This window comes from Sceloporus undulatus, chromosome 9 (genome assembly GCF_019175285.1).
Source record: "Sceloporus undulatus isolate JIND9_A2432 ecotype Alabama chromosome 9, SceUnd_v1.1, whole genome shotgun sequence".
NCBI classification, from domain to species: Eukaryota; Metazoa; Chordata; class Lepidosauria; order Squamata; family Phrynosomatidae; genus Sceloporus; species Sceloporus undulatus.
The window spans coordinates 3,302,859-3,326,086 of record NC_056530.1 but is presented as its reverse complement, the minus strand read 5'-3'; the positions used below and the strand labels follow the sequence as shown (position 1 = coordinate 3,326,086).

The 23,228-nt window shown below is 43.8% G+C and overlaps 1 protein-coding gene across 1 annotated transcript in view; it reads right to left on the bottom strand.

The window, feature by feature from the left end:
- Window positions 1-8,888, bottom strand: part of SYTL1 (synaptotagmin like 1) — a 58,763-nt gene extending 49,875 nt beyond the window's left edge. Inside the window, exon 1 of the mRNA XM_042440368.1 lies at window positions 8,751-8,888. The gene's annotated coding sequence lies outside the window, so the exon portion shown is untranslated. The remainder of the gene's footprint in view (window positions 1-8,750) is intronic.
- Between the last annotated feature and the right edge of the window lie 14,340 nt (window positions 8,889-23,228).

The window sequence follows — 23,228 nt, the reverse complement described above, 5'->3', positions numbered from 1 at the left end:
ATGTAGAATCCCTTTCTTTGATCTGTAGGAGGGAAGGAAGGGGGGGGTTGGTCATTTGGTTCCTGGCGCTTCTATCAAGTAGAGATCTAAGGCTGTATACAGTTTTGGTTTCAGATTCCCAATAACCCCTCATAAACTGCCTACTGCCATGCCCTACGTGACCATCCGGCTTAGTCCCCATGGCGGCATCCCCCACTCTTCTCAATGTTACTATCTATCTATCTATCTATCTATCTATCTATCTATCTATCTATCTATCTATCAGCCTATCTATCTATCTATCTATCTATCTATCTATCTATCTACCACCCTATCTATCTATCTATCTATCTATCTATCTATCCGGCAGAAGACACCCTGAATGCCTGACTGAAGATGGATTCTGACAACTGTATGGTTAACTTCCAACCGAGTGACTCCAGAAGACCTAGAGATTCCTAGAGAAAACCTATTAATCAAATCCATGCATAATCAAATCTGCAAAAGTCAAGGCCACAAATGTAGATGGTCAGCTGTACAAAAAAAACCTCCCCAGCTGATGTATACAGTGTGCCTTGAACTTTCTAAACCACTCTTTCCATTTCTGACTTCAGGCTGCAAGTGACACTGCTTGATCCACTACAATGCACAAGACACAGACAGCAACTGGCTTGAAAGAGTTCTTTTTTGGACCACAATGCCCAGACTCCCTCAGCTAGCAAAGCTAGTGATGAAAAATACAACACATCTATTTAAAAAAAAAATCATGGGGACTCCTCTCTCAACAGCCAAATGAAGACTGAGCATGAAAAAGCTTTGATGATCCTTGTGGAGTATCAGGAGTATGTAACACTAGGGCAAGCAGGAGGGATGAAATGAAGGGGCTGGAATCTTGAACACTTTGTTGCATACACATTTCACTTCAATACTGTTGAACACTTCAACATTTTATTGCATCCCCATTCATATAAAGAAGGGCAGTGAGGCAATGTTACTCAACAGAGCCTTCCTTCCTGTATGTACACACACAACTTCTATCTCCAACCTATGTCCATGTTAATGTCTAGTGGTCACTTTTTGTTAGCATTATGATGGGACAAGTGAGATGCCATAACGCCCAAAATCCCTTACACATGGGAGATATCATTATTTCCAGAATTCCTTGCACATCTCTCAGTTTATAAAGAAAGTATCCCACGTGGCAGTCCCACTTCGTGACTGATAGTTTCGATAAAACAGTCCAGGTTTAAACCCAAAGAATGATTAGATATTGTTCATTCTTTAAATAACTCTCAGATACTAAAGAAAGGATTGCCCAATGTTTTAACTATTTCCACTGACATTTGAAAAGAGAGAGAGTAAAAGTAACTGACGACAAAGGTTGTTCCAGACAGAGAGCTCCTTGAGACAACAACTAAAAGCCATCTTTCTCACACTGATTCTATCTTTCTCCCAAAAAGTTTATTTCATGAGTGTGTGTGTGTGTGTGTGTGTGTGTGAAAATAAAATTTACAGAAGTGGTAGGAAAATACAAGAGGGTTACAAATAGAAGACATAACTCTTGGAGGACCAAAGACTAAGAACCACTGCTTGGTTTGAGCAATGAAACTACAATCTTGGCCATCAGTCTTGATGGATGATCACAAGGTACTTTGTTTAAGAATATAATGCACACTTTCCTTCAAGTGTGCAATATCAAACATATGTCTCTGTGCCTCCCTACTTTATCATTGCTAAAACCCCTGTGAGGTAGATCAAGCCAAGGGAGAGAAAGGATGACTGGCCTAAGACTATGGCCAATATGTTCCATGATTTAATAGAGACTCAAGCCCAGATCTCCTAAGCCCCAGTTCAATACTCTGATCACTATACCACACTGATCCTCATAATTTTTTTAATGATTTGCTTAAAGATTAATTTAGTGTCCATTTAAAAATTAGAATTTACATCTAAATGGTGCAGCAAGACTTTTGGATATGTTCACCACTCTCTGCTCCAGGCAGTAAAAAGTCTTGGGCCACATCAATCGTTTTGCTTTTTATGAAGGGCAACTAAACCACATTGGCTGCAAGATCCTTATAAGTGTTTCTTATTGAATTATAGTACTGATTCACCAGTAATGTTATCTTTGCAATAAGTTAAATAAACCAGATATTATCTGGAGGTTGCTTCTAGTTTGTTTGTCTTTTCCCCTCGTCTGTCCTCTTCCCCTACAGCAAGCCAGTCAAGTTTCCTCCTACAGATCTATTGAGAAAGAACATTTCGGTTCAGAGGAAAGTTACCAAAAATGCAGCCAGAGGTATCATTGTCTACAGTATGAGGCAAGAGGCTTGTTTGAAACAGGAGGCACAAGGGAGCCAGAGTCGCTTATGTAACCCAGTCCTAAACTTCTGCAAAAGCACTCTTGTAGGATGAAGGAGAAGTGACTTGAGGAACTTTTGGGCCTCTACATGTTTTACCTTTAACTTGCAGTATGGCCATTGGTAAGGGTTGAGTCCCAGGATGCCCCATCCCTGAAGTAGAGCAGACTAGAGAGTCCTAAGACTATTAGGTGGAGCTTGGAGGTGGGATGAAGCCAAATAGCGTACAGCAAGGCACATAGGTAGAAATTGTGAGGACCAAGTTGTTGGGCAACTCCTTGGTTTTCTTGGCAAGGTTCTTCAGAGAGGGTTTGCCATTGCCATTCTCTGAGGATGAGAGAGTATGACTTGCCCAAGGTGGGTTTCATGGCCAAGTCAAGATTTGAACCCTGCTTTTCCAATGTCCTGCTCCATTGCTCAAACAACTACATCACAATGGCCCTAATTAAACTACTGGCCTGTACTCCTCTCCTATTGCTATTTTGAAGTTTAAACTGCTATACTTTTCCCCCCAGAAAATTTCACATTTCCAACACTTCCTTATAGAATAAAGCATGCAAAAGATTATGCAATACAACAAAGGGGAAAGTACCCATATGTCTAATTCAAATTTCAATAACTACCTTGGACTGCAGTGTGGCAGAGTGGTTTGAGTGTTGGACAACAACTCAGGGTTCAAATCCAGACTCAGCCATGAAAGCCACCTTGGGCAAATCACATACTCTGAGCCTCCGGGGATGGCAATGGCAAACCCACTTTGAACAAATCTTGCCAAGAAAACCCCATGATAGGTTCACCTCCGGCTGGGTCACCATAAGTCAGAAGCAACTCGAAGGCACACAACAACAACAAATACAGCAGTAAAACATATTTCTCAGGTGTAATATAGGAATAGTGTTGGAAGCTGCTGTTGCATTTCATTGACGGAGAAGGGAAAAAATTAGAAGTGCCAGTTCCAAGCAGCAGCATGAAGTCAGTGACAGTATATTCAGAAAAGCCTTCCTTCACTGGAGGAGAAAGGACAGGTCTTTGCTCCAGTCCAGAAATCCAGTCCAGATTCTACCACTTCCAGAAAAGCAGTGTTACAGGAGTGAACCTGTGCCAGCCCAGGCAAGCCAAACAAAGCCTTCTTCCTCTTCACTCCTTCCCTCCCTGGGACATTTGCTCACCTGGGACAAATAGAGAAAAGAAATTCTCTAGCCTACAGACTCCATCCCCGGGCCCCCTAGGAAATAGAGGCAGGCCTGTCCTCACTTGCTCAGATTCCATTGCCTTCATATCTCTCCTGACCAAATGATATAGCTGTGTCTCAACCTGTCCAGACTGGAGCTGGGCCACGGCTGCTTTTATTGCCCAATCTGCTTTATGGCACTCATGGGTTCTCAAAGTGCATCCTGCCCAGTTACACTGGTCCTTCAATCCAAATCAGCTGTTTTGCCAGTCCAGATCTACAGTCGGCTTTGTTGTTGTTGTTGTTGTTGTTGTTGTGTGCCTTCAAGTAATCTCTGACCTATGGTGACCCTATCACACGGTGTTCTTGGCAAGTTTCTTCAGAAGGGGGTTTGCCACTGCAATCAATACCATCCAAAATCATGCCACACAATGCATGTTAAACATAGATTGTTTTAATATGTGTCTTGTTTGTTCATTTAAAACTTATATACGCTTGAACTGAAGTTCTGTTTTTAACGGATGCCTATTGGTTGGTCTGTTGTTCCTCGCCTCGACCCATGGGAAGAGGTGGGTAAGAAATAAGTATACAGTGGGCCCTTGTTATACGCTGGGGTTTGATTCAGGACCCCCCGTGAGTAACAAAATCCGTAGATGCTCAAGTCTCATTCCATCCAATAGCATAACAAAATGGTGTCTCTTATATAAAATGGAATATCAAGGTTTGCTATTTGGAATTTATGCTTTTTCTGAATATTTTCAAGCCATGGATGCTCGAATCTGTGAATAAAAATATCCGTAGATAAGGAGGGCTGATTGTAATATAGTGTATATACTCATGTCTAAGACTAGAATTTTTAGTCAAAAAATTGACCCAAAAAATTGACTTCTCTGAGAGTCAATGTAAGTACTGTACTTTAACTCTTACCAAAAAAAGAATCATTCCCTGGTGAAAGGCAAAAATATAATCTGTCCTGAAAGCACTGTCCCCTGTACTCTCTCTCATCCATCCAGCCTTTAGTGTGGCCACAAACAGTGATAACTGCTGAAGTTCTGTAAGTTCTTTGACATTGTTTTCCTTTGTTTCATCCTTTACATCTTTTGTTACATGCCCCTAATTTTTACCTCGACTTATCCACGGGTCATATCAAAACTTATGATTTTGACCCCAAAACCTGCCCTCGACTTATCCATGAGGTCGACTAATAGTTGAGTATATACATTAAGTGCTATTGCTATTATTATTACTGCTGCTATTACCATCATCATTCTCTGAGTCTGAGAGAACTTCAATTCCAGAATTGAATGGAGCCATTGGAGTTTATCAGACAAGGAGAATTGGAAGTATAATCTGATGGCAATCTGAACGCAATCATGGGGTTTAACATTATTGCGTGATAGACTACCACACGCAATTTCAGGCAATGGGAAGTCAGTCCAAATGCAATCATGAGGTTTCATGTTATTGCATGATAGACTGCCACACACAAATTCGGGCAATGGCATGCTATTTTCGGGCAATGGGAAGTCAGTTCGAATGCAATGCGTATTCACGTAATTGCGTGAAACTAACATCTTTAAGTGAATGCGTTCTGGCCTCACTTTCTTTTCCTTCGAATTTAAGAGAAATTCCTACCGTTTGATAAACTCCATTGTAGTTAAAGTGGTGTCAAACCAGCTTATTTCTGTACTTTGGATGCAGTCCTAGACTGATTCTGGAGACTCCCTTTCTGCTCCAAATGAGCAGACTCAAGAGTAAGAGTTCTACTGGCATCCATGTCCTGTTTACACATAAGAAGCACATGGACACATGCAGAAAGAGACATAAACAAATGCTTCTCATGGTCAAAGAAGGAACCAGACTGATGACTGAGGCCTTGTCACAATCCTAGCAATGTTTAGGTTGTAGTTGTACTTCTTGTCCCCAATGGAAACATCAAGCGATGCCACAGCCACAGCTGTGAGCAAGATGGAGAGGGAGCAGTCCGGTACACAGAGAAGAGCACAGCAGAAACCAAACTAACCATATGGAAATGGAGAAGAAGCACTAGTCCCCGTGACACATGGAAAGTGTCTCTCTAAACATTTACAAACTCCACCTGTTGGACATACAGGCACACCCTGCCTAGACAAACAGAACACTCTTAGCCATAGGTGTTTGTGCGCATGCACCAATCTCGGGTTATTATGACAGCTTTGATTGGTTTCATTGTCAGTAGATTAATCAACTTTAACCAACTACTGTAATCAACTTGAACTGATTAATCGATAGGTGCAATTTTAATGAGACAGCCTGCAAATTAAACAGTGTTTTTGTTTCTTTTTCCAAGGCTTTTGAGGCTATTATAAACATTATAACATTATTATAAACATTTTTTAGAAAAAGAAACTCCTCTTTTTTTCAAAATTTAAAACGTTCTTTTTAAAATTCCCTTAAAATTCCCTTTTCATTAATAACAATAACGTTTATTTATAGCATCCTTCTCACCAAGGGGCGGTACATTAAAGCGTATACAACAAAAAACAAACAATAAAGCACAACACTATTAAACTGCTAAAATACTAAAATAATATACTATTATGCTCAAAACAAAATAAACAGACAAAGTTAAAGTTCTCCAGTGGGAGGTGGTGCATGGTCAATTCAGGGGAGGCTAAGCCTGGGTTCCCCTTCCATGTCTGCACTGCAACTCCCATCAGCCCCAACCAGCTTCTCCAGTAGCCAGGGAATATGGGGGCTGTTGCTCCAAATATTTTGAAGATGATGTGTCTCCCACCCAGTCCTTGTTGGGAGGGGGACTCAATGGGCTCCAGTGTTATGGGGACAGGCTTTTAGGGATCCCCAAAAAAGGCCATGCACCCACCCCACATTTAATTCCCTGTTTAGAATAATACACTGGTATCTGCAGCTTGGTAAGGTGACTGCATTGGAGCCAGTGGTATCACGATAAAATGTCGGGACAGATATCTAGGGGCCCCATCAGCAGAACAGGCAGGAAATAATAGGGGATTCTTGACCACATTTTGAAGTACTAATAAACATTTATCATGACTGGTAACTTTGGGACCTCCCGATTTTGGGCTGCAACTTCTAGCAATTCTAAAGACAATTGGGAATTATAGTCCAACAATCTCTTGAGCAGGGATGAGCAATGGCCAGCTCTACAAACATTGTTAGACTGTGAATCTCAGATTCTCTGTCATTTGGAAGTTGGGAGTTGCAATCCAACAGTATCTGGAGGGCCACACAACTCCCACTCTTATTCTATTGGGCGGCGCTTTTACCACTGTTGATCTAAAAGGCACACACAGACTTGATACTGATAAAATAGTTAAATCCAGAATATGCAGCTATACTCTGCAGCTGTGCTCTTAAACCAGTGTAAGCAACACAAATTCAACAATGTTGAGCATAGTGGAGAATTTCAAAAACCCAAAGCAGTTTATCTATATAGAACAGTTCTCAGATTTGGCCAGGGACGGAGTTATTTTTAAGACAAACACATTCGTCAAACACAACTTGAGTAAATCTAGCACAAACAGAAAGAGCCACAGAAGAAATGCACAGAAAAGGGGGTAGAGTAAAAGTATACATTTTGATCTGTTGTCATCTCCTGTACAAAAAAACCACAGCCACAAAACCCACAACAGCACAACAGCCTTCTTCACATCTCGCCACCTGAGAGTATTTCTAAACTAGTGTTGTTTACTTGTTCTCTGACTTGGCTTCTCTGGTTTTTAGCTGCCCTGCAAAAGGCAGAAATTTAACAGGAGCAGCATGTTCTGGAACAAAGGCAAAGTGGCAGGCAACACTCACCCAATATAACTTCTGCCTGTGGAAGGAAACCCGGTGAAAGCCCAGGAATCTTGCTAGAAAACAGAAGGAGAGCCTCCTAACTGCAGATGGACTGGCTGCATCTGCACTGTAGAAATGATGCAGTTTAACACCACTTTAACTCCTGTGGCTCCATCCTATGGAATGGAGTCCAAGAAAGAGCTCACCAAACTGGAACATGTCCAGATATGGATGACCAAGATGCTCAAAGGTCGAAACCAAGACTTAGGAAGATGTTTGCCTTAGGGGTGCTGTAAATCAGATACAACTTGAAGGCACGCAACAACAACAAACTGATAGCCTTTTTCCCAGGATGGGATCCAAGGTAGCTTTCAATCATTTCAAAAGATCCATAGATCTTTTGAAATGCCTCTCATAGACACAAGTTCTGTGTTTCGCAGACACAATTTCTGCCTCTCACAGACACAACTTCTGTATCTCACAGACACGCATACACACACAAAGGGTCAGGACACACATGACTTCTTCAAGGCACCAACCAAACAACTATTCAGTGCCAACAGGATCTAGCAGAGAGAGCCATATGAAAGGTAAGAGGCTACCCGCTAAGGCTGCATCTGCACCGCAGAAATAAGTTGCTTTGACACCACTTTAACGGCCATGGCTCCATGCCATGGAATTCTGGGAATGGTAGTTGGTTGTGGTACCATTCCCAAAATTCCATAGCATGAAGCCATGGCAATTAAAGGGGTGTCAAAGCGAAATATTTTGGCGGTGTGGATGCAGCCTGAGATTTTATTGCTGCTGCTCCTTCCTTTGCCTTCCTTGGCTCCCCTTATTCCATATGCTCCAGCCAAAAGCTGAAGAGAGGAGAGAAAATAAAGCTTTGGACTCCTTGACATGGTCAAGTTTTTTCCTTGCAGAGAAAAGAAGGAACTGACCAAACCTTTTCTGAGGATTCCTTGGCCTGTTACAGACAGCCAAAATAAAGCTGCTTCGAGTCACAGGGGAGGTATGGTGTTTCAATGATGCATGCGTCCTAAGAGTCCAGAAGTCGCATCAAAGCCACGCTGCAGCCCTAAGGACTGGAGTGTGGCTTTGGTGTGGCTTCTGGACTCTTAGGATGCATCACTGAAACACCATACCTCCACTGTGACTCGAACAGGGACGTAGCTAGGATTTTAGGAAGGGGGGGGTCCAGACTAAGTGCCACCATTATAATGGGGCTTGAGTGCGGCGGCGCAGCAGCACACACCATTCATTTTTCTAATGGAAGGGGGGGGCCGGACCCCCAGATCCCCCCCCCCCCCCACATCCCTGACTCGAAGCAGCTTTATTTTGGCTATCTGTAACAGGCCTTTGCCTAAGAAAACCCTCTGCATTTCAAGCAGACAGACAGGTGTCTTGAATGCAAATGCTCTTCAGAAGGAAGGGAATTGCACTACCTGTGTGTCCAGGTGAGGCCCAGGTGAGGCTGTGGCAGCTCCCAGGTTGGAGGATCCGGGAACTGATGAAAGAGAAGTTTGTTCTGCGGAGCTTTTCTTTTCCTCTTTCTCCTCCTCCTTCCTTAACTTCCTTGCAGCTTTGTCAGCTCACCGAGAAGCAGCTTGAGCAAGAGATGGAAGGCTGAGTCAAAGGCAAGAGGAGGAGGAGGAGATTTCAGACACCTCCCCAAGCAGCTGGTGAGAAACCTGGGTCTGGAACGAGATCTCTCAGCCAGGTCTGGAGTGCGAATTCAGCCCCAGGACAGAGTGACAGATGCCATCATTGCAATGGAGGGCAATCTGTAGCAAAATGTTGTGCTGCTGCAGTTAACATCTGTCAAAATAAAATTTTAGTAAATGATTAGGTTTTTCTTATTTGTCTATGTTGCTTTCCTTGAGCAAGCAGGGATCACTAACATTGAGGCCATGCTATTGAGAATGCAGCTGTGCTGGGCAGGACATGTTTCTAGGATGGAGGACCATTGCCTCGCAAAAATAGTATTTTACAGTGAACTTGCCATGGGTCAGCGTAAGAGGGGCTCCCAAAAGAAGAGATACAAGGACTCCCTGAAACAACATCTCATGTTTGGCCAAATTGATCACCAACAATGGTCTGCCCTGGCCTCGCATCGGGAGGCATGGAGATGCACTATCCACAATGCTGCAGCCTTTTTTGAAAGCTCACGCCGAATGAGTCTCGAAGAGAAACAACAACGCAGAAAGAACCACAACCCGCAAACATCACCCAAGGAGACTTTCTGCTGTGCTTTCTGCAACCGGACCTATTTATCCTGGATTGGCCTTTTTAGTCATCAACGCGCTTGTCCAAGGCGCGAGATGAATCCTTCCTGAATCTTTGTTCGCGAAGAAAAGCCAGAGATCATGCTGTTATCGTTTATGTTTACAGATCTTGTAGACTAAACGAAATAAAGAAGTTGGCAGCATGAGCTTTCATAGACTTCAGTCTACATCCTATGGTTATATTTTATATCTTTGATGACTTATATTTACATTTATATTCATATTTTATTCATGTAGGTATATGTATTTTACTAATGACAATATGAATATGGAATTTATGGAGTTCACATAAGTTGGCAAGCAATTTGAAGGCACGTAAACACATAGGATGGATAAATATTTTATTTACGGTCATAATCATAGAATCATAGAATCGCAGAGTTGGAAGAGACCACAAGGGCCATCCAGTCCAACCCCCTGCCATGCAGGAACTCTCAATCAAAGCATCCCCAACAGATGGCCATCCAGCCTCTGCTTAAAGACCTCCAAAGAAGGAGACTCCACTACACTCCAATGGAATTTATTCCACTGTCAAACAGCCCTTACTGTCAGAAAGTTCCTCCTAATGTTGAGATGGAATCTGTTTTCCTGCAGCTTGGATCCATTGTTCCTGGTCCTGTTCTCTGGAGCAGCAGAAAACAAGCTTTTTCCCTCCTCAATGTGACACCCCTTCAAATATTTAAACAGGGCTATCATATCACCTATTAATCTTCTTTTCTCCAGGCTAAACAACCCCAGCTCCCTAAGTCATTCCTCATAGGGCATGGTCATAAGAGTTTATCACACAGGAGGCAAAGTACCCAAATCCTGAGGATAAGTGGGGTTTAAATCCGCGGGATTGTTTTTAGACATGTCACTCCAATCAAGCATTAAGGCGACATTAACCTGTACAAAAAGTGGCAAAATCCTGCCTCTTTTTAATTTTGCAATTTTCTGACTTATGGCGAACCTACCATAGGGTTTTCTTAGCAAGGTTTGTTCAGAGGAGGTTTGCCCTTGCCTTCCCTGGAGGTTGAGAGTGTGTCACACCGATTTATCTGCAAGTGAGAATGAAGCGCAGGAGAGCCCAGGAGGTACTGTGCAAAAGTCATTAATGGCGTCTGAAAACCATCTTGAGGGAGAGAGAGGCAGGCTAGCTCCACCAAGCGAAGAAGACAAGCCCTCCCTTCATCCTCCATCTTCAGGGAGAGAGAGGCAGGCTAGCTCCACCAGGGCTAGCCTGAAGATAGAGCACCCTCCCTCCAGTCCATCTGCCTTGGTCCAGGCCTCAAAGGGAGAGAAGAATGCTGGACCTGATCCCCTCCCCCCCACCATTCCCTTCTCCTTTTGTGTCGTGTCTTTTTAGATAGTAAGCCTGAGGGCAGGGAACCGTCTATTATCCCCTCTGTTGTAAGCCGCCCATATTCCCAGTGATTGGGCGGTATATAAATAAATCCTATTATTATTATTATTATTATTATTATTATTATTATTTAAAAAAGGAACCTGTTCTTGTTGTCATTATCCTGTTGTCTCTATACTTGGTGCTAGTTGTTGTGTACCTTCAAGTCATTTTCAACTTATAAATAATAAATAAAAAATTTATTTCTATACCGCCCTTCTATATAATCAGGGCGATGTACAACATTATAAAACATCAACAGAAAAGCAATCATTACAATTACATTAAAATTTACAACTACATTAAAACAATCTACATTAAAACAATCTAGCCAGCTTGCCACTGCTGATATGGGGGGGGGGGGGGGAGAACTAATTGGGGCCTGTGTCAGGGAATGCTGATTTGAACAGAAAAGTCTTAAGCCCCTTTTTAAACTGGGCCAGGGAGGTGGCCGAGCGGAGCTCAATGGGCAGAGAATTCCAGAGGGTCGGGGACGAGATGGTGAAAGCTCTCCTAGACGTGGAGGCTAACCTGGCCCCTGGAACCCTCAATAACTGCTGCCCAGATGTTCTGAGAGTGCGGGGCGGATTGTATCGAGAGAGGCGGTCCTCAAGGTATCCTGGACCCAAGCCATTTAGGGCTTTATAGGTAATAACCAGCACCTTGTATTACACCCGGAAGCGAATAGGCAGCCAGCGCAGATCTTTAAGCACTGGTGTTATGTGGCTGGCTCTGGGTATGGTGACCCTAAGGTGGCTTTCTTAGGCATGAAATGCTCAGAGAGGAGGTTTTGACAGTTTCTTCTTCTGAAATATAGCCTACAGCAGCTGATATTCCTTGGCAGTCTCTCATCCAAGTAGTAACTGGGGCTGACCATGCTTATTATTTATTGTTGTTGTTGTTGTTGTTGTTGTTGTTCATGTTGTGTGCCTTCAAGTTGCTTCTGACTTATGACAATTCTATGGCCAACCTATCATGAAGTTTTCTTGGCAAGATTTGTTCAGAGGTGGTTTGCCATTGCCTTCCCCTGAGGCTGAGAGTGTGTGACTTGCCAAAAGTCACGCATTGTGTTTGCATGGCAGAGCTGGGAATCAAACCCTGGTCTTCAGAGTCATAGTCCCGCACTCAAACCACTATGCCACACTGACATATACTAGCTTGCAAAAGAGAGAGAAACAGAGAGAGCGAGATACAGAGCATTCTGGGCACAGTCTTCCAGTCTGATTGATTGCTTTTCAGGATTTCTAGCCATTAGAGGGCAGCCTTAAACAGATCTGGAAGAGGAGTAGCTTTAGCAGGGAAGTTAGTCTACTTCTGCTCCCTACTGGCATTCCAAAAAATTGTGTAAGAGACCAGTCTTATTAAAGGCCATCTCCACATGGGGGTTGCTTTATCCTCTAGGAGGGCTAGACTTCTGGAAAGCAGGCAAATCTTTAAGCAAGGACTTTAGTACCTGTGAGAGGGTAGAATTTGGGGGGTTAGAACCACAGTGTGCAAAGGGAGGCCATGCATTGCATTTATGACAGGAGTTTATCACACTGGGGCTAATTTCAGCATTAAAGAGAGAATAAAGTGCATTTAAAGCATCCGATAAATAAAGCAGAAATGGCAAATAATTGCATGAATGATTATGACACGCAGTTGTGCAAATAAAGTGATATCAGAAATGTAAAAGGATGTGCATTATTGCTTCTTTTTGACCATTTTAATGGCCAGTTTTGTGCAACGTCTTGTGAAATCGTTTTGCATAATTACACAGTTTTGCTTGGATATTCATGGGATAAACTCCCAATCTCCTTCATGTGATAAACTCCACTGAAGCTATCAAATGATCATTAAACTGTAGGGGTTTTGTGGGTTTTTCAGGCTGGCACAGATGATGATGATGATGATAATAATAATAATAATAATAATAATAATAATAATAATAATAATAATAATAATAGATTTTATTTTTAGCCTGCTTTTCCACAATGATCAAAGCGGCATACAGATTAAAATTTCAACATAAAAATACATACATATCGATAAAAACCATGTAAAAAATATCACATTAAAAGCTATTACACAGCCAGCTTGGTTGAACTGATCCAAAAACATTGCAAAAATCGTTACACAATACGGGGAGAGGGCATAATATCACATCTCATGGGGGGAAAGCTTGGTGAAAGAAAAAGGTCTTAAGGTTCTTTCTGAAAAGGTCCAGGGAGGTGGTGGAACGGGAAGGTTGTTCCACATTTTGGGGGCCGAGATGGAAAAGGCCCTTTGCAAGGTCACTGCATATTGCGCAGTTGGGACCTTCAGCAGATTCTTCCCGGCTGACTTGAGTGTGCGAGGCGGAATATATGGGGAGAGACGGTCCTCCAAGTACCCTGGGCCCAAACCATTTAGGGCTTTATAGGTAATTACCAACACCTTGTATTGGGCCCGGAAGTGAATAGGCAGCCAATGGAGATCTTTTAAGATAGGTGTTATATGGTCTGCCTTGGAACATCCAGCGACCAATCTCGCAGCCATGTTCTGCACTAATTGAAGCTTCCGAGTTTGGTACAAGGGTTGCCCCATGTAGAGCGCATTACAGAAATCCAATCGAGAGGTTACCAGAGCGTGTACTACAGTTTCAAGGTCCCTCCGGTCCAGGCAGGGTCGCAGCTGGCGTATCAGCCGAAGCTGATAACAAGCGCCTCTGACCGTTGCATCCACCTGAGATGTCAGTTGGAGCGACGAGTGCAGAAGCACTCCCAAGCTGCGAACTGAGTCCTTCAGGGGGAGCGTGACCCCATTCAGGACAGTTGGACAAATTTCACTACCCGGGCCTGGGGAACCTATCACTAGTACTTCCGTTTTCTCTGGATTCAGGCTGAGTTTGTTTTCCCTCATCCAGCCCATTACCGACTCCAAGCAGGCATTTAGAGGAGAGATGCCATCCCTAGTCACTGCATCAGTCGGGGACACAGAGAAGCAAATCTTGGTGTCGTCAGCGTACTGATAACACCGTGCCCCGTGTCTCCGGATGATCTCTCCCAGCGGTTTCATGTAAATGTTGGATAGCATGGGGGACAAAATAGCTCCTTGAGAGACACCAGATGTGAGTGCCCTCTTATCGGAGCAGACGTCCCCCAGCTGCACCATCTGGAATCTACCCGAGAGGTAGGAACAGAACCACTAGAGCGCAGTGCCCCTGATACCTAACTCCCTCAGGCGTTCCAGAAGGATACTATGGTCAATGGTATCGAAACCTGCTGAGATGTCCAAAAGCACTAAGAGGGACACACTTCCCCTGTCCATGCCCAGATGGAGATCATCGACTAAGGCAACCATGGCAGTCTCAACTCCATAGCCCGCCCAGAAGCCAGTTTGAAATGGGTCAAGAAAATCTATTTCATCCAAGATCGCTTGGAGTTGGAAGGCAACTGCTCTCTCGATCACCTTTCCCAAAAAAGGCAGCAGCGATACAGGCCAATAGTTGTTATGTATCAGGGGGTCTAAGGAGGGCTTTTTTAGCAGAGGTTTAACAACTGCTAATTTCAGGCTAGATGGAAACCACCCCTCGCTAAAAGATGTATTAATTATGCGGTGCAATATAAATGTTACCGCAGTCCCCCCCTGAGCTGCCAGCCATGAGGGGCAGGGATCGAGAGAGCATGTAGTCTTCCTAACGCTTCCAAGAATCTTGTCCACTTCTTCGGTACTCACAAACTCAAAGTGATCCAGTTTAACAGAATCCACGGAAGCTCTGGACACCTCTCTTATAGGTTCTGAAGAAATACTGGCATCGAGATCCCCTTATCCGAGAGATTTTATCCGCAAAGAAGTTGTTAAATTTGTCGCAGCAGGCTTTAGATGGCTCTAAAATGGGGTTTAGGGAGGGGGGCAGTTGTGTTAGCTCCCTCACTACCCTGAACAGCTCTGCTGGACGCGACTCCGCAGACGCAATATGTGCAGCATAAAATGAATGTTTAGCTGCACTTATTGCCACTCCGTAAGCCTTCAAAAGAGACTCAAGAAGTGCCTTGTCGGCTAAGTGCTGATGTCTTCGCCAGTTGTGCTCTAGTCGTTGCACGGCCCGCTTCCTTTCCCTGAGATCTTCCGTATACCAGGGTTGCTTGTTGGAAGCAGGCCAGAAAGGACGTTTGGGAGCGATACTGTATATAGCCCTGGAGAGATCTTTATCCCAGATGTTAGTCAGGGTATCAATAGAATCGCCGTCAGTACCAACCATATACCCCTCTAGGGCTTCTTGGAACCTTTTGGGTTCCATCAGCCTTCGAGGGTGGACCATCCTAGTAGGTCCCCCACCCCCGGAAGGGATATGGGTAGAAGCCTTGAGTCGAGCCTCAACCAGGAAATGGTCCATCCATGATAGGGCAGAGATATTGCATACCTCTGCCCACGGAGTGTCCATGTCTGTACTAAAGACGACATCGAGTGTGTTACCAGCACAATGTGTGGGCCCTGAGACCAATTGGGACAGGCCCATGGCAGTCATGGTAGCCATGAACTCCCGAGCCGCACCTGTTGGACCTTGGCTGGCCTTGAAAGGGATGTTGAGGTCCCCCAAGACAAGAAGCCTGGGAGACTCCAACACCAGTTCTGAGACCAGATGTGTCAGCTCAGCCAGGGAGTCTGTTAGCGCACGGGGTGGATGGTAGACTAACAGAATCCCCAGACTGTCTCTAGCCTTCAGGGTCAGATAGATACACTCAATGAAGTCCGTTTTCCGGACATGGTTCCTGGTTAAGGAAAGGGTGTTCTTATAGGCCAAGGCAACACCACCACCACCACCCCGCCCACCTAACCTGATCTGGTCCTTGACTGAGTACCCAGCTGGAAGGGCCTGTGCCCACACTGCCTCACTCTCAGGCCCCAGCCAAGTCTCAGTAATGCAAGCCAGGTCACAGTTCTTATCCTGTAAGAGATCGTAAATTATGTGGGTCTTATTTTTCACAGACCTGGCATTGCACAGGAGCAGAGACAGGGTTTGTGGTACAGTTGGACTGACCCTCAGTTCTCTTTGGTTAGTAGGGTGGATGGAAGGAGAGATAGATATTATGTATCGATCTCGCCTTCCTTTCCATTGTAATTCCACGCTCCTACCGCCATATCTCCCCCTGCTCCACACTACTCCAATAGGAGCTCCTGTTACATTGTCACAATCACCAACCACCTTCCCGAGCAATCCACAACCCATGCCAGCTATCTCTCCCTCTAACGACATCACAACCCCAAGGCAGAGGAAGACATAAAACAACATCATTCCCCTGTTGATGGAACTCAGCTAGCAACAACACCAACCCCCTATCCCTACTATGCAGCTGCGTAACTGTGCAGCTGCAGCTTGCAGATGGTCCGGACAGGCATCCTCCAGGCTGCGCAGTTGTGCAGGGTCGACAACACAAACCAAGGCCCTGGAGGCGCAGCAACAGCAACAACAATGTCCGCTGGCCTCTGTTGGAGGCGGGACGGGGAGGAAACCGGCGAGCCGGCTTTATGACGTGCCGCTCTCACCTGGTCACGCCCCTCCTCGCCCTTTCCCCAGCTGTTCCTGGCTCCGGCGGCATTGCAGATGGTCCGGGCAGGTGTCCTCCAGGCTGCGCAGTTGCACAGGGTCGACGACCCAAACCAAGGCCCTGGAGGCGCAGCAACAGCAACAACAACGTCCGCTGGCCTCTGTTGGGGGTGGGACGGGGAGGGAACCAGTGAGTCGGCTTTATGACGTGCCGCTCTCACCTGCAAAACGTCAGGAAAAAACTCTTCTAGAACACAGCCACATAGCCCGAAAAACCCACAAAATACTATGGATGCCAGCTGTGAAAGCCTTCAGTCATTTAACTGTTTCTGCAATTACTTTGCCTTTCATAGTACACAATGATAGCACTATAGATGTTATGGTTGTACCATATGGTATCCTGGGATTTGCAGTTCAGGGAGGGCTATTTGGAATTCACAGCCAGAGAGTTTAATGTGCCTCAGCAAACTACATGAGCCAGAATCCCATAAGATGCAACCATGACAGTTGAAATGGGATCAGAGCATGTAACTGCATTGTCTGAAAGGACCCTACGTACCCAGTATATCGAATTTTCTCAGTGATACAAAATCAGTTGAAATCTACTCTCCTGTAACTTAAAACTATTACATCTAGTGCTAAAATTACTTGCTGCAAGCTTTCAAGGCTCTACTGGCTTCTTCATCAGGCAAAGATGTTAAAAGTCATATGTTGGGGAATCCAGGACAAAAAAATTATAATACAGGAACGCAAAGACAAGGAAGACTAGGAAACCACAGCCCTCTGTGCCAGAATGAGGACTTTGAGAAACAATAAATAAATAAATAAATAAATAAATAAATAAAATCTTTATTTATATCCTGCCGTTTCTGTCAATGACAATCGAGGCAGCCTACAAGTTAAAATTACATATAATCCAATGACCCAAGCAAATGAACTAACAAGATTCCTGGCCAAAATTTCAAATGGGGTATGTGTCTGTAAGAGTTATTTTAACTAAAAGGAGAAAAAGATGGCTTAGGTGACATTTCCGGGGCAGCCATCAAATAACGTCTAAAATCCAGTGATACCTTTATGGGGCCAACCAACATGCATAAAATTCATGTTGCAAGCTTTCGAAGCTCCACTGGCTTCTTCATCAGACAAGGTGTCAAAGTGAAGATGTTAGTCATAGGCCTGCATTTTGTTGTTGTTCTCAGTTCAGATGGCATGGAGGGATTGTTCATACAAGTCAGCCCTTCTTTCTTCTGGCCATGTGGGTACTAGGAGAAGCTCAAAGTCCAGGAACTTTCACTTCCATCAATTTCAACAGGACAGAATCAAAGGTAAGCCAGTGGTTTTTAGCAAAAGGAGGAAGGCAACTCCAGCTCTTGGTTCAAGCACACCACACCCGTTTCAATTTAAAATCCATTTTAAAGCATTTCAGCGGTGAAAGTATTGTGTCATCAGGAAGTTCCCAAATACAAAGAGTGTCCGTATGGACTTCCTGAGAGACAGGTTCAATACATGGCTTAACATAAAGTAGTAATGTCTCAGGTAGCTATCTGCTTGAGAAAGGCATCACAGAAGCTTTGATCACAATTGCCTCAAAGATGACATTTCCTAGCAATGGCAATTTCCTCTCTCTAATGCAATGTTTGCCAACTGCAGGGGAGAGATTAAAACTTGTCTGGGGGAAGTATTCAGTTGTGTCCCAATAGTTTAACGCCATAGGATTTCAATAGAGATGTGCCCACACTGCAGAATTAAAGCAGTTTGACACCACTTTAACCACCACGACTCTATCATACAGAACCCTGAGATGTGTAGCCTGGTGAGAGAGAGAGCCAGTGTGGCGTAGTGGTTTGAGCACTGGACCATGGCTTTGGAGGCCATGGTTTGAATGCCTGCTCAGCCATAAAAACTCATTGGGTGACCTTGGGCAAGTCACACACTCACAGCCTCAGAGGATGGCAATGGGAAACACCCCCCTCCTCCCCGAAGAAACTTGCCAAGAAAACTCCATGGCCTGTTACAGACTGCCAAAATAAAGCTGCTTCGGGTCTCTTTGGAGGTATGCTATTTAAACGATGCATGGGTCCTAAGAGTCTGGAGGTCGCGCCAAAGCCACACTCCATTCCTAAGCACTGGAGTGCAGCTTTGGTGCAGCTTCTGGATTCTTAGGATGCATGCATCATTTAAACAGCATGCCTCCAAAGAGACCCAAAGCAGCTTTATTTTGGCAGTCTGTAACAGGCCCATGTCATCTTAGGGTCTCCAAAAGTCTGAAATGACTTCTAGGCACACAACAAGAACAGCGAAAAACAACAGAGCTTTCAGACAGACCAGGATGAATACCTCACCAAACTACGAATCTCCCGATACTTCCAGAAAGTCATGGCAGTTAAAGTGGTGCCAAACTGCTTTAATTCTGCAGCATGGATACACTCCTCAGGAGAAGCCTTTTCAGCTAACTATATACTTTTTGAATATTTTCAAACTGTGAATGCTTGAATCCATGGATAAAGAATCCGTGGATAAGGAGGGCCGACTTAATATAGTTTTGAGTCCCACTACTGAGAAAAGCAGGATATAAATAATAATAATAATAATAAAAATAATAATACATTTTAATATTTTTAATGTGTGATGTTTTTAACTTCTTAAACGGCTTATTTATTTTTAAAACTTTATCTCTACATTTTAATGCTTTTGTATTGTTTTTAACTTGTACAGTGGTATCCACTGGGGTTTGGTTCCAGGACCCCCTGCAGATGCCAAACAAGTGGATGTTCAAGTCCCACTAAATACAATGGATAGCAAAATGATATCCCTTATATAAAATGGCAAAATCAAGGTTTGCTTTTTAGAATGTATGTATTTTTTGAATATTTTCAAGCCATGGATGCTTGAATCCATGAATAAAGAATCTGTGGATATGGAGGGCCGACTGTACTGTTTCAGATTTGTTGAGTCCCTATATGGGGGGGAGTGGGCTATCAATAAATAAAATAGCAGCAAGAAACATCCTTCTGTGTCCTTGCCCAGACAATCCAAAGTGGTTCCATTTTAGAAAACACATGCACATCTGCAGAGACATTATACAGGTCCTAACACAGCCACAATTTTATTGTTTCAGCATGGGACATGCCATACTAGGGCCTCAAGTACTAGTCAGGAAAACCCGCTTCTTCACTGTTCCATTTTCCTCCCCCTCAACCCCTTCAAGTAACACACTTGCTCTGGAGCCAAAATCCATGTTCTGATTCCTTTAAATATCAAAGTGCTGCTAGCAGAGGATGGGAAAACTCAGAATGCTTTGTTAGGCTCCTAAACACATCATACTGAAATGTTGAACATTTCTCCCTCCTTTCCTGCACACAGACCCGATGCATTTCAAAAAGTTGAAAAGAAAAAAAGGGAACAGTTGTGTGGCTACATAATTGATATCAGTGTCTTTGAAACACACACTCAGATACTACCACAATCATGGAATCATAAAATAATAGAGTTGGAAAAGACCCCAAGGGCCATCCAGTCCAGCCCCGTCATGTAGGAACTCTCCATCAAAGCATCCCTGACAGATGGCCGTACAGCTTCTGTTTGAAGACCTCCAAGGAAGGAGACTCCACTACACTCTGAGGGAGTGTGTTCCACTGTTGAACAGCCCTTACTATCAGGAAGTTCTTCCTAATGTTGAGGTGGAATCTTTTTCCCTGTAGCTTGCATCCAGTTCTGTGTTCTGTTCTCTGGAGCAGCAGAAAACAAGCTTGTTCCCTCCTCAATGTGACACCCCTTCAAATACTTCCAGAGGGATATCATATCACACCTTAACCTTCTCTTCTCCAGGCTAAACATCCCCAGCTCCTTACGTCTTTCCTCATAAGGCATGGTTTCCAGATCCTTCACCATTTAAGTTGCTATCCTCTGGACACGCTCTAATTTGTCAACATCCTTTTTGAATTGTGGTGCCCAGAACTGGACACGGTATTTTAGGTGAGACCTGACCAAGGCAAAATACAGTGGTACTATTACTTCCCTTGATCTATACTTCTATTGATGCAACCTAGAATCACATTGGCCTTTTTAGCTGCTGCATGGCACTGTTGACTCATGTTCAACTTGTGGCCTACTTGGACTCCTAGATCCCTTCCACATGTAGTCTCCTTAAGCCAGGTGTCACCCATCCTATATCTATGCATTTCATTGTTTTGCCCTAAGTGCAGTACCTTACATTTCTCTGTGTTAAAATTCATTTTGGTAGCTTTGGCCCATCTTTCTAATCTATTAAGTTTATTTGGAATTTTGATTTTGTCCTCTGGAGTATTAGCTATTCCTCCTAATTTGGCATCATGCTGAAGAGTGTATCACTGAGCTAGCCTGTGTGCATCACATAAACCTGGAACAATGTGACAAATGAATGGATCAATGAGTTGCTGTCAGACACAGATTTATTGCAAAACACCCAGAAATCTACTTTCTATCTATTTATATTCTAAATTGCCCCCAGAAAATCTGTTTTATAAGACACCCAATTAATAATATGCATATGTTTACATGTAACAGTAGCCACTTATGGCTCCACAAAGAGAGAGAGAGAGAGAGAGAGAGAGAGAATACATGCACCTAAAAAGAGAGCCATCTGCATCTATATTTATACATTAACTCATGCCAATTTATAAATATAGGTGCTAATTTAGGAGAAATTACAATTATATAAGACAAAATACAGTTTGGGTTATGATTGTCAACTGACTGGCTGCTTGACAAAAATGCAAAATTTGCCAAAACAAAGTGAAAAGGTAGTTTGATAGGGGCTAGACAGATGTGTGGATTTTGCCCACTACCTTCAAAGCCTAGAAATGGACTTGTTAAAAAGTAATCAGTTTCTATGTACTGGTATATTTGTAAGTTTGCTTTTACTGGTTAATATTAATATATTTTTGAGATAGTTTGGTCGAAGACCGTAAATAAAATTGATTGACTGAATTAGTTTCTGCTATTTGCTACAGTGTTTAGCAACAAATTCTTTCAGGGCACTTGCTAACATATTTCCAAAGTAATTTGTTGCAATCCTCTTAATTTTTGTCAAAAGACCTAGAGTAGAGCCACTTGTTTCTATTACTAAGGTCCAAAACACATTTCAGAAACAATCCAGTTTGATACCGCTTTAATTTCCCCAGCTCAGTGCTAGGGAATCCTGGGAATTGTAGGCCCATTACAGACCGCTCGAAAGGGGCGGTCTTGGGCCGCTGCCGGTTGCAGCGCGGGGAAGCTGCTGCAGCCAAACCGCGGGACTCCCCCGCGCTGTAAAAAAGGAGCTTAAAAATCATGCTCCTTCAGGCAACCCGGAAGAGACGTCACAAGTGCCAAAGCGCGCACTCGCGACGTCTCTTCCGGGTTTGGACGTCCGGACGCACAGCGTCCATTACATCAAGATGGCCGCGCCCATCTGTATAGGGCGCCGCCATCTTGACGTACGGAATACGCGCGAGGGGCAAGGCGCATCCGGAAGCGCCGCCCCTTGTGCGTATTCACGGCGCCGCTTAGGCTCGTCTATAACGCGCTGTAGTTTATTGTTGCACCAGAGTGCTCTGACAGAGAAGGCTAAATGTCTCACAAAACTAGTTCCTAGAATTTCCTAGCAATGAGCCAGGACAGTTAAAGCTGTTTCTTTTGTATAATTTTTGTTCTTCTTAATCTATCTTAAATGTTTGAATAACAATAAATTTAAAAATTGACCCTGAGAACCACCCAAGTTGCCCATTCCAGATGAAGGATACTGTCTGGCCTCAGATCTTCTACTTTCAACTCCCAAGTTCCTATGAAGCACTTTACAAACCCTCTTGGTGCATCTACACTGGCCAAATAACATGGTCTCACCTAGTTTCACAGCAAGCTGCCCAACTTACAAATGGGACAATTGGGGCCAAATCTGGGCCTTTTCATTACCTCATAGCTTTAATCCAGAGGGGAAAGAAGTAGCGTTTTATCCCATTTTTGAGCATAAAATCCGGATAGTTGCATAGATTTCAAAGACATAGCTGTGTTAGTCTGCAGAATCAGTATGTAGAGAGAGCTTGTAGCACCTTTGAGACTACTAACTAAAGAAAGAAGTTGGCAGCATCTGAGGAAGTAGACTTATGTCTGTGAAAGCTCATGCTGCCAACCTCTTTCCTTAGTTAGTCTCAGTGGTGCTACAAACTCTATCTACATATGGATGGTTGCATGTGGACAGTGCTCCATAGCAACATCAATGTAAGATGGGGAAGTGGTCAGATAAGCCCATGGTAGCTGTGGATCAGGGTAACCCAAAGGTAAACTGGATTTCCCTTTCAGTATAGATAACACCTCTTCTTGGTCAGTATATACTTGTCCCTCCATGTTGGCTAGGGTTAGGGGCACAAGACCCTCATGAATATGGAAAAACCGCAAATAACAAAAAATACATTTTTACCTGAGAGGACACCTCTCTAGGAATCTCTAGGTCCTCCAGTGCAACTCTGTGGTCAACGTCCGACAGACGCTGACCATGAATTGCACTGGAGGAGCTACAAAGGCCTAGTAGAGTATTCTCTCTGGGAATCTCTAGGTCTTTCAGTGCACCTTTTAAAGTTGACCATAGATTTTCACTGGAGGACCTAGAAATTCCTGGAGAGATTATATTAATCAAATCCATGAATAATCAAATCCACAAATATCAAAACCGCAAATATGGAGGGATGAGTGTATATGTCTTTATTATAAGACAAGTGTTTCTCCTACCCCA